The 12,381-nt window shown below is 41.4% G+C and overlaps 1 non-coding gene across 1 annotated transcript; it reads left to right on the top strand.

Annotated features, from left to right (window-relative positions):
* Positions 1–3,266: 3,266 nt before the first annotated feature.
* LOC131228464 (small nucleolar RNA R71) lies at positions 3,267–3,373 on the top strand. The gene has a single exon (XR_009162967.1). It is a non-coding gene; the product is annotated as a small nucleolar RNA R71 (small nucleolar RNA).
* Positions 3,374–12,381: the final 9,008 nt, after the last annotated feature.

Below are 12,381 nucleotides of genomic sequence, written 5' to 3'. Positions count from 1 at the left end.
GAGTAGAAGGATCCATCGTATCAGGCGGGGCTTAGAATCATTCTTAGAAAGAAGATACTTCAGTGCCACATGATCTGTATAGATAATGATCTTGGATCCGATCAGGTAGGACTTAAATTTGTCCAAGGCGAACACTACAGCTAAGAGTTCCTTTTCCGTAGTTGAGTAGTTCACTTGGGCCAGATTTAAAGTCCTACTTGCGTAATGGATGACGTAGGGTCTCTTATCTTTTCTCTGGCCTAGAACCGCTCCAAGAGCATAATCAGAAGCATCGCACATAAGCTCAAAATGAAGGCTCCAGTCGGGTGGCTGCATGATAGGTGCAGTGGTTAACGTGCCCTTAAGCTTGGTGAAAGCTTCCTGGCATTGCTCAGTCCACTCGTACGGAGCATCCTTTTGAAGAAGATTACATAGAGGACGAGAGAGGAGACTAAAGTTTTTTATGAATCGCCTGTAAAATCCTGCGTGTCCTAAGAAGGATCGCATGTCTCTGATGTTCTCGGGTGGAGGTAGGTTAGAGATAAGATCGATTTTTGCCTTATCTACCTCGATTCCCTTGGACGAGATGATATGCCCAAGGACAATTTCCTTCTGAACCATGAAATGACACTTCTCCTAATTAAGTACCAAGTTCTTTTCTTCACATCTTTTCAGCACACATTTAAGACTTTCCAAGCACTTGCTGAAAGATGGACCGTAAATAGAGAAATCGTCCATGAAGACCTCTAGATATTGCCCCACCATATCAGAAAAGATACTAAGCATACATCGCTGAAAGGTGGCAGGGGCATTACATAGTCCGAATGGCATCCTTCGGTAGGCAAAGGTGCCGTAGGGACATGTAAATGTGGTCTTTTCCTGGTCTTCAGGGGCTATCTCTATCTGGTTGTAGCTCGAATACCCGTCAAGGAAACAGTAATAGGAATGACCAGCTAACCTTTCCAGGATCTGATCAATGAATGGTAAAGGAAAGTGGTCTTTCCTCGTGACGGTATTCAACTTCCTGTAGTCAATGAACATTCTCCAACCAGTAGTGACTCTAGTTGGCACGAGTTCATTATTAGCATTGGCTACGATGGTGATTCCGGACTTCTTAGGGACCACTTGAGTTGGACTCACCCATTGACTATCAGATATATGATATATGATACCCACGTCCAATAGTTTAAGAACATCGGCCTTAACCACTTCCTTCATGTTTGGATTTAGTCTACGTTGTAGTTGCCGAGCAGTTTTTGCATTATCCTCAAGATATATGCGGTGAGTACAAATCGAAGGATCGATTCCCTTGAGGTCCGCTATCGTCCATCCTAGGGCTCCTTTATGCTCAATGAGAGTAGATATGAGCATATTCTCCTGTTCTTTCTCCAGGTAGGCAGAGATCACCACCGGGTATGTCTCATCTTGACCTAAATAGGCATATTTCAAATCAGAGGGCAAATGTTTTAGGTCAAGCTTCGGCGGCTTGAGGTTAGACGGTAGAGGCACTACATCGGTTCGTGGCAATTCTTCAAATTGTGGCCTCCACCGGTTAACTTCAAGTACCGGTGCAGTATCAAGCAAGGCGCACGTCTCCCTAATCATGTCATCATCAAAATCATGGGAGTGGGCCAGGCACGTCTCTAGATGGTCGGAGGATAAGGTTAGAGGTGTCGTATCTTCCACGAAAGAGTCAATCATGTTAATGTCGTGGAAATCGTCATCATCCTCTGAGTTGCTGCCGTTATTGAAAAAGATGTTTGACTCCAATGTCAAATTTTCAAAAGACATAGTCATGACACCATTCCTGCAATTGATAATTGCATTTGACATGGCAAGGAATGAGCGACTAAGAATGACGGGAATCTGAGTGCTCATGTTATTGATGGGTTCGGTGTTTAGGATGATAAAATCTACAGGGTAGTAAAATCTATCGACCTGGACTAACACATCCTCAATTATCCCTCTTGGTACACGAACAGAGCGATCAGCAAGTTGTAGTGTGGTCATGGTGGGTTTTATCTCACCCAAATCTAACTGTTTGTATACCAAGTAGGGAATCAGATTTACGCTCGCTCCTAAGTCAAGAAGTGCATGATCAATTTGATGGTTCCCGATTACACATGATATGGTTGGGCTACCGGGATCCTTGAATTTCTGCGGCACGTCTTGCTTCAGGATGGCACTCACTTTCTCGGTCAAGAAGATTTTCTTTTGAATACTTTGCCGTCTTTTAGTCGTGCATAAATCTTTCAGAAATTTGGCATATGAAGGAATCTGTTTCACGACATCAAGTAGAGGAATGTTAACTTTCACTTGTTTCAACACCTCCAGAATATCCTGAGTTAGAAAGACGTTTTGGTGCAACCAACCGTTGGGGGAACGGAGCAACTGGCTTCTCTAGAAGTTCCGATTCTAATTTTTGTGGGGCATCACTAGATCCATCATTGTTGTCCTTTTCTGGTTCTTGAGGCTTTTCGGGCCTAACCGGAAGAGTTTTATCAATGATCTTTCCACTCCTAAGAGTGGTGATGGATTTAGCGTGCCCCATCTGATTTGAAGAGCTGGGATCACTAATCTCGTACTGCGGTTTAGGATTGGGGAGAGGTTGTGCAGGAAGCATCCCCTTTTCTATAACCGTCATACGAGAATCTATCTTTTGCATAAAATCTGTAAATCCCCGCATTGCCTGAGCCAGCTCTTGTATGGAATTTTGAACCGGTTCCTCTTGAGGTTTCACTTTATTTGGATTTTGATTGAAGAAACCTTGAGGGGTAGCCGTTTGTCCATTCCTCCAACTAAAGTTTAGATGATTTTTTCAACTAGGATTGTACGTGTTGGAGTTAGGTCCAGTAAAAGGTCTTTGATAGTTGTTTACGGCATTGGCTTGTTCATTCAACACTCCTCGAAAGGCAGGTATTGTAGGACAGTTTTCAGTTGTGTGAATGTTGCAATCACAGATGCCGCAAACAATTTCATTGACCTTATCCTTCTTTCCTTTCATGGCCTCAAATTTTCTTATGAGATTATTCACTTTATACTTGAGATTATCTTCTTCTTTCAGGAGATACATTCCGCCTTTCTCCTTAGATTGAGTTGGTCTAGACATAGTGTTCGCCATTGGGTAATAGTCCCAAGATTGTGTTTTTTCAACCAGACTATCGAGGTAGTCCCATACCTCGTCGACATCTTTATTAATGAACTCTCCATTACACATTGTCTCGACCATTTGGCGCATGGAAGATGTCAGCCCATCGTAGAAAAAAATTGTAATGCGCCACGTTTCAAATCCGTGTTGTGGGCATGAACTGACCAAATCTTTGAACCTTTCCCAACATTGGAAGAATGTTTCATCTTCCTTTTGGGCAAAGTTCATGATTGCTTTTCTGAGGGTAATTGTTTTATGATGTGGGAAGAATTTTTTTATGAATTCCCTCTGCATGTCGTTCCATGTGCCAATGGATCTAGGACGCAATGAATGTAACCACATCTTAGCCTTCTCTTTTAAGAAAAAAGGAAAGAGTTTCAGCCTGATTGTATCCTCAGATATATTAGGAAAACATAATGTAGTTATAATCTCATCGAACTCTTTCAAATATAAATATGGACTTTCTGATTCAAGTCCATGGATTTTGGGAAGGAGTTGGATAACTCCTGGCTTGATGTCCATTTGTCTTGTGTTTTCAGGAAAAATCATGCATGAGGGCGTACTCACTCCCGCCGGTTGTTGATAATCTCACAAAGTACGAGGCGGAGGTGCCTGATGCACCTCATTCTCATCTTGGGTATCCTCCACCCTGGGTGGAAGTAGAGGAGGTTGGTATTCAGCCATAACTTCAGTTAACTCAGGGGATTTCGAGTGGTGTCTAGTCCTGCGATGGATAGCCAACCCCTCAACTAATCCTCCTTTAGTCAAGAGACGTCGAGTGTTGTCACGGGCCCACTTGGACATGAAACACTCGTAGCCCTTAATCAAATTCGAAACCTAATCCTAAGAAAGGAAAAGAAAATCTAGAAAGAAAGAGAGAGTTGGAAAGAAATTACCAAATTGAAGTCCCTCAGTTAAAGACCTACAAAATAAAACAAAATAAATTAGATTCTAAAAAGAGAAGAAAATCCTTAAAAAGAAAGATAGAAGTAAACTAGTTTCTGAAAGAAGAGAGTCCTAAACTAGAAAGTAAATTACTAAAAGAGAACTGAAAAATAGAAAGTAGAGAAAAAGCTTACCGAATTAGAAATTTCTACCTTAAAAGCCTACACAATAGGAAAGTTAGTTTCTAAACAAAAATTCTACAAGTATAAAATTTCTAAAAAAAAATAAATTAGGAAACAAAGTTAGATTCTAAAAGAGTTAAAATTAGAAAGTTTCTAAAAATAAACTATTTCCTACAAATAGGGAAATACTAGAATTAGAAAATTTCTAAAATTTAAACCATAATTTTAAAAGTAGAAAAAGTAGAGAAATTAGGAAGGAATTACCAATTTAGAAACTTATGTCAGGATCCTACAAAATAGGAAAACAAGTTAGTTCTAGAAATCAAATAAAAATCTACAACTAAAGTTAGTCAAATTCTAATCTTAAACTAATTCTAAACCTAATTAATTTCAGAGAATCGCAACCGTCAGTCCCCGACAAAGACCCGAGTGTTCACTTCCCAAGTATAGGGTTGTGATGTAGTAATAAACTCGGTAAGAACGAGGTCGAATCCCAAGGGACTGATACCTGTACGTAATCTGAAAATAACTAGAACTGGAACTAGATTAAGATGTAATCTCAATCGAATGATTTTTGAGGAATAATAGTGAAATACTAATCTAAAACTTAAGGAATTCAGAGGATCCACTTGTAGAGATCAGGGAGATCTTATGCCTGCATCAAGAATCATGGAAATTAAACTGAACTTACTTGATCTAGTTTTCACGAGATGAAAGGTATATGAATTAGAATAAATTCCATCACCAAACCATGCCCAGAAGACAAAGTAAACAACGTAATTAAACTAATTACCAACCAATCAACATGTTATGAAGGTTAGGAAAGATACCATCATCCAACCATGCCCAGGAGATGATGGTGAACAACAGAGCTTCTGATGTCATAAACATCAAAAGGGAAAAAGAAATATTCAAAGTCATTGCAGACCCATTGTAATTTCAGTCACAACAGACCATTAAGGACTAAGACAAACATTCCGTTAATAATCAACTAAAATCAAATTTAGTTCATGAATTTAAATTAAAAGCATGAAATAGAATCTCCCATCTCGCTACAGGCTTCACCTCTTAGCCCTAGTTAAGAGGTTTAGCCAACCATGATTAGGCTAATGACCTTAGGAGTCATAAAAGAAAGAAAGAAAGAAAAAGACAGCAAAGAAGATCAGGAAAAGAAAAAGAGAATAAAAAACCTTAAGCTCCCCCTGTCTTCTTGTTCCAGCGGAACCGTTGCTCACGTGCAGCTCCCCCCTCCCTCCTTCCCTTCTCTCTTCCTCTCTTATAGGCAGCCCGGCGTCCCTTGGTATCGGTGTGCGAAAAGGGAGACTCCTTACTGCTGTAGGCAGTCAGGAACCTCTGCAGATAAGTTGGCGCGGAAGTCTCTTTACGCAGCAAAAACGGATCCTCCCAACGCCCATGCTCCTGTAATCCTGCTCGAGCGAATAACATCCCTTGGGACGTTTTCGAGTGGCCTACATGATGGACGGTCCAGATCGGCCGTCCGATCATCATCATGGGCATATAATAGTCCCAAAACCAGTCAGCAACGAAAGTGGAAACAGGGCCTGCGTACGCCAGTGACCCTGTGACGATGGTGGGGTCCATGATCGGCTTCAAATGAGAAATCCAAACCATCCACCGGATTTCTCTCAGAATTTCGGTCGGGAAAGAGAGGTTTTTGGCCATCCGTTGATGTGGCCTGCAGAATTATCACCTGACCGTTCGCTCCGCGTCCGAACGGCTGAAATCTGTTCCATACTTCTTCTAGGAAAAATTCCACCTAGGTGAGGGTCACGCCCTCCCTCTGGACTTAATGGGTGGTTCAGATGGATGATTTGGATGAAAGGTGGGCCCTACTACGAGAGATCAGCGGACGCACCAGCGTTCGCTGTTGCTGCTGCAGAAGGAGTCGGGTAAGCCGACTTTAAAAAGGAATCTTGGCCCGGTGCGGCTCGCGTGCGGACGTGTTGTGTACACACACGTCGCACGTGGGGTCCACTGTAATGCGTGTGGTCGATCCACCCCGCTTATTCCTCCCTTCTTGTAGATTGAGTGGTTGAGGCCAAACTTGAAGAATATCCAGCTATCAGGTGGGCCCCAAATCGCTGTTTTATGGGCTGATTTAACTGTTGGGCCACTTCCATAGTGATTCGAGGGCTGAAATTTGATATGTACGGTTAATTTATGGCCCTCAGGCCATGCATGCAGTTTTGAGCCAATCAGATGGCGGGAACTATGTGATCTTGCATTCTTCACCAATTTCGGGCCTCTTTAACGTGAATGACTTGATTTTCTCGGATCCCTGGCATGTAAATTCTTCAGTCTTGGTTCTCTTGAGTGTGTCCCTTGCTCTGATGTCTTCGGAGTATCAAATCTACGCTTTTAGTACTATTTTTCAGTCCACGCTCCTGATTACATCCTGCAATAAAAACACAATTAAAATATGACGTTAAGCACTATCATGTACGTAAAATCAGGCAATAACTGGGGTCTGATATGTAATATTTGACCCTCAACATCACGACCCACCTATGTACACAATGGATGGTCCAGATTTCTGAAATATGAGATGGGTGGGCCCCACTGAGCAAAACTGGTGGACGCTCGTGCGTCCACTGGTGTGCCTGTGTGAGAGAGACGGGTCAAAGGCCCTTGACCGGTCTTGATGGTCTGGTGCGACGCAGGAGTGCTCTGGCTATGCACTCTCACGTCCTTATGTGGGGTCCACTGTGATGTTCGTAAGAAATCCACCCTGTCCATCCATTTTTTTAGCTCATTTAATGCGTTGAGACCAAAATTGAAGCATATCCAGATATCAGGTGGGCCCCGAATTAACAATTCATGGGCTGATATGTCCGTTGGGTTACTTCCACAGGAAGCCGAGGGCTGAAATTCGACATGTATGGTTAATTTGGAGTCCTCGGGCCAGATATAAAGTTTTGAGCTGAACGGATAGTGAGAACCCTGTGATCTTGCATTTTAGACGATTTTCAGGCCCGTTTAACGTGAATGACGTGATTTTCTCGGATCTCTGGCATGTAAATTCTTCGATTTGGGTCCCCTAGGGTTCGTTTCTCGCCTTAGTAACTTCAGAGTATTAAATCCACGCTTTCAGTACCCTTTTTCAGTCTAAGCTTGTAAATTCACATTTCAACAAAAATACGATTAAAATAGGTCGTTAAGCATTTTCATGTACACAAAATCATGTGATAATTGGAGTCTAATATACAATATTTAACCCTCAACACATCATTATCAAATGTGTCCGAAAGAATGTGAGATACTTCAGAGGCAGGTGTATGAATTGATCCGTAACGGTCTTTTGAGAGAGAGCACGAGCTCATGCGTCATGCCAGCTTTATTAATGCCGAAGAAAGATGGGAGCTGACGCATGCGTGTCGACGATCAAGTAATTAAAAAGATTACTATTAAATATCAATTTTCAATCTCATGATTGGAGGACATGCTTGATATGTTAGAAAGTGCCAATATGTTCTTTAAACTAGATCTGAGGAGCGGATACCATCAAATTCATATCCACCCCATCGATGAGTGGAGAATGGTATTCTAGACCAAGGAATGATTATATGAGTGATTGGTCATGCCCTTCGGTCTATCAAACGCACCAAGCACTTTTTTATGTCTGATGAATCAAGTATTGAAACTATTTATTAGCCGATTTGTGATGGTATATTTTGATGATATCCTTATATATATATATATATATATATATATATATATTCAGAGTGAGACGAATCACTTGGAACATCTCAGGCAAGTGCTACAGGTCCTGGCAGTTCACAAATTGTACTTCAACTTGAAAAAGTGCATTTTTTAACAAACAACTTGTTGTTTTTAGGATTTGTTGTAACATCCACGGGCATTTGTATATACGATGAAAAGGTGTGAGCCATCAAGGAATAGCCGATTCTGATAAGCATTCATGACGTGAAGAGTTTTCACGGGTTGGCGACATTATATCGTCGATTTGTGAGGAATGTCAACACTATAGTCACACTCATTACAGATTGCATGAAAAAAAGCCCGTTGTAATGGATGGATGAGGTCAACAAGAGTTTTGCTGAAATCAAGCATCGATTGTCCACAACACCAGTCTCAATTTTTTCCAGTTTCGACAAGCTGTTTAAGCCTCATATGTCGAAATTGGAGGAGTTTATCATAAAAATGCATCTACAATAAGAAACTTAGCGAAGCCCGAAAGAAATGGTCAACATATGAGCTTGAGTTGTATGCAGTGATTCAAGCGCTGCGACATTGGTGGCATTATCTGATTTAGAGAGAGTCTGTTCTCTACATTGACTATCAAACCTTAAAGTTTATTAATAATCAAGCTAGCGTGAACCGTGTGTATGATAGATGAGTTGTATTTTTTCAAGAATTCATGTTCGTTCTAAAGTTAAAGTAAAACAAGGTAGCTAATGCACTTAGCCACTGTGCATCACTACTTGTTACGATGAGCAATGAGGTGGTCAGCTTCGACTGTCTCAAAGAGTTGTATGCCTAAGATGAGGACGTTAAGGATGCATGTATGAGGTGACAGGAGGGTCATCCCAGTTACCTACATATGCAAGACAATTTCCTCTTTAAGGGGAATCAATTATGCATCCCTCAAAGTTTTCTAAGGTAGCAGATTATCTAAAAGTTACATGGAGGTGGCCTTGGTAGATACCTTGGGTGAGACAAGACGCGAGCTCTTGTTGAGGAACGGTATTACTGGCCGCAATTGGTATATGATGTGAGTAAAACAGTGAAGCATTGTCATGTTTGTAAGACCTTCAAGGGGCACTCTTATAATATGGGCCTCTACACCCCATTATCCGCGGATGATGGTCCTTGAGAGGACTTATCTATTGACTTTGTGCTTGGTCTCTCACAAACACGGCGTAGCATGAATTCAGTGTACGTGGTGGTAGATCGTTTCTCAAAGACAGAGAACTTTATCTCATGTAAGAAGGATATCAATGCAACACACATGATGAATCTATTTTTCAGAGAGGTTGTGTGGCTACATAAGGTTCCTAAGACCATTGTTTTTCACCGTAACACAAAGTTCATTAGTCACTTCTGGTAAATTTTGTGGAATCAATTCTGTACGCGACTTCAGTTCAATAATGCCTACGACCACCTGCAGACCAATGGAGACTAAAGTTGTGAATCGCATGTTGGGAAACCTCTTTCGGTGTATTTCACGTGACAAACTGAAGCAGTTGGATTTGTCCTTGTTGATTGGTCCAGCTCTTCCGGTGCACAGTGAGTGTGCGTGCGATGGATGCGCACGCTACTCAAGGTGGGGTCTACTTGGATGTATATGCGAGATCCGTTCCGTTCATCTCTTTTCTCATATCCTTTTAATCATGGGGAGCGAAGTTGAGGCACATCCAGATAGCAAGTGGGCCCCAAATCACGGTTTTAGTGGCTGAAGTGTCTATTGAGCCACTTCCACAGGGATCCGGGAGCTGAGATTCGACGTGTACGGCTCGTTTATGGTCTTCAGGCCATGTATGAAGTTTTGAGTTGAAAGAATGGAGGGAAGCCTGTGATCTTGCTTTCTAGACGTCTTCCAAGCCACTTGAGTTTCAGTTTCTCGGTTTTCTTGGGTTTCTGGTATTGATCTTGGTCCCCTGAGTCCCGTCCATTGCCTTGGTGATTCTGGAGCGTCAAATCCATACATTTACCACCCTTTTTCAGTCCAGGCTCTTAAACACACCCTGCAGTACAAACACGATTAATTCAGGCCGTTAAGCAATATCATAATCGTAAATTCATGCAATCAATGGGGTCTAATATGCAATATTTGACCCTCAACACTTGTCTCAAGCCGAGTTTGCATTCAACAATATTATGAATCGATCGACAGGGAAGTCCCTGTTCCACATTATTTATGGTTAAGTGCCCCCCCACACACTTAACTCGGTCCCTTTGCCCAAGCTCACGAGCATGAGCATTGCAGTAGAACATATAGTAGACCGAATCGTGGACACTCATGCGGATGTGCAAGCCAAGTTGCAAGTTTCAAATGATAAGTAAAATGAACAAGCCAACAAGCATCGATAGCAAAAGGTGTTCAAGGTGGGCGATAATGTTATGGTGCATCTACGTAAGGAGAGATTTCCGACCGGGACATACAACTAGTTGAAGAACAAGAAGATTGGACTGATATTGATCCATCGAAAGATCAATGACAATACTTCTATTGTTGATTTTCTGGATGACATGAAGATCTCACTTACTTTCAACGTTGCAAACCTGACCGAGTATCATGACCCAAAGTTGGACGAGAACTCGAGGTTGAGTTCTTTCAAAGCGAGGGGACTGATGTAGAGCGGGTCGTAGACACTTTCACGGCAAAGATGGACCAGACAAGGCTTGATCGGAGGTGGAAACGATCTGGATCGTCAAGACCTTAAAACAGTTGTATCTCGCAAACTGAGATTAGTTTTTCAACATATTATATATGATTTTGGGGTAGGAGAACTTAAGTCAACCAACCCTGCTGTATGGGGTTACCCACATTAGATTTACGAGATTCCACTAGATCGACGATTAAAAGTCCCGTTTAATTACGCTTTTATTATAAATAGTAAGTTTTACTTGGAATATAACTTTTGATCCATTGAGTTGTAGAAGTAATGCCCAATATGAAAAGGACTTAAAAAATTAGGAGAATAAAGTGGTTACCCCAAATTGGATACTTACTATTTTTAGCCGAAAACCAGGAAGTCTAGTAGGAATAGAGGTCATCTGTACTATTTATAAGTAACTTTTTAGGGTGTTGAGTTGGAGTCTAAAACCCCATTTTAGGTTTGAGTTCCTTATTTAAAGAATTTTAATTTTATTTTTTTATTATCAATAACTTATTTCAAATTTATTAGAAATTATTTATACTGTTATCCCTCTGGGATTTGAGGAAGCTATCCCTCTGGGATTTGAGGAAGCTATGTGAAGAGTCAAGAAAGCTCACGGATTTGGAGTAGATATTCCTGAGGTATACATTGATCGAACTCATCACGTCCCTACGGCCCCATCATGCCAATTCAACCATCAAGTGGGCTATCATGCGAATTTGGAGGTTTGTGTTGTGGCCCACTTAATGATTAGATTATCCTAATCTTTTAGGTGCCCAATTTTTATGGCGGAGCTTCTGGACGGTATAGGTGCCGTACAAGCAATTTGATGGTGTTAGTCGGATCTAGTGTCCTTGTACACGATAAAGGGCATCAGGGTCATTTGGTACATATTCCTCCGGGACCTTTTAATGCAGTGTGTAAAAACAATAGGTTTTTTTTTTTTTTTTTCGTTTCTAAACGGTTTCGGATTGGGTAGGAGCCCCTCCAGTTACCGGTGGGTGCTGGAAAAGCTCTGTGGGCCCTACCATGATGTAAGTGTTTTATCCATGCCATCCATCCATTTTTTCCTTCTCAATTTAAGACATGAACCCAAAAATGAGGCAGATCAAAATGTTCAGTGGACCACACCGCAGGAAACAGTAGAGATCGAATGCCTACTGTTAAATAGTTCATAGGGCCCACTGTAATGTTTATTTGCCATCTAGTTGATTAGGTGATACAGACCTGAATTAAGGGAAAACACAAATATCAGCTTGATCCCAAACTTTTGTAGCCCTAAGAAGTAGTTTTTAATGATAGGCGTTCAATCACCACCGTTTTCTGCGGCTTGGTCCATCTGAGATTTCGATCTACCTCGTTTTGCAATGATGCCCTAAAATTTTGAGCTAGCAAAATGGATGAACAGCATGGAAGAAACACATACATCATTGTGGGCCGACAGCACTGACCACTGCCACCTCGGTACTAGAGGGGTCCCTACCTGATCCGACTCCAATCCAAGCGAGCCCATAAAAACAAATAACATGTAGACTATCGGGCAATTAGGACCATCTGCATAGTGGCCCACCAAACCAACAATCCTAATCAACGTACATTTGCCTCATGGAGAGACTCAATTATGTCAATTCACATCTTGGGCTCTCACTAGCTTATTATATTGTGAAGAATCTAAGATAGAACATATATAGGCAATAAGAGAGGAGGATAAGATAGATGGAACACAAATAGGCAATAATTCTTATACATGATCTTGAGATCCTTCTCTTTCCCTAAGTTATTATTATTATTTTTTTTCTTGTGATTTCCCTGTTAGGAACAAGGA

This window comes from Magnolia sinica, chromosome 15 (assembly GCF_029962835.1).
Source record: "Magnolia sinica isolate HGM2019 chromosome 15, MsV1, whole genome shotgun sequence".
Taxonomy (NCBI): domain Eukaryota; kingdom Viridiplantae; phylum Streptophyta; class Magnoliopsida; order Magnoliales; family Magnoliaceae; genus Magnolia; species Magnolia sinica.
This window is presented reverse-complemented; position numbering and strand designations above follow the sequence as displayed.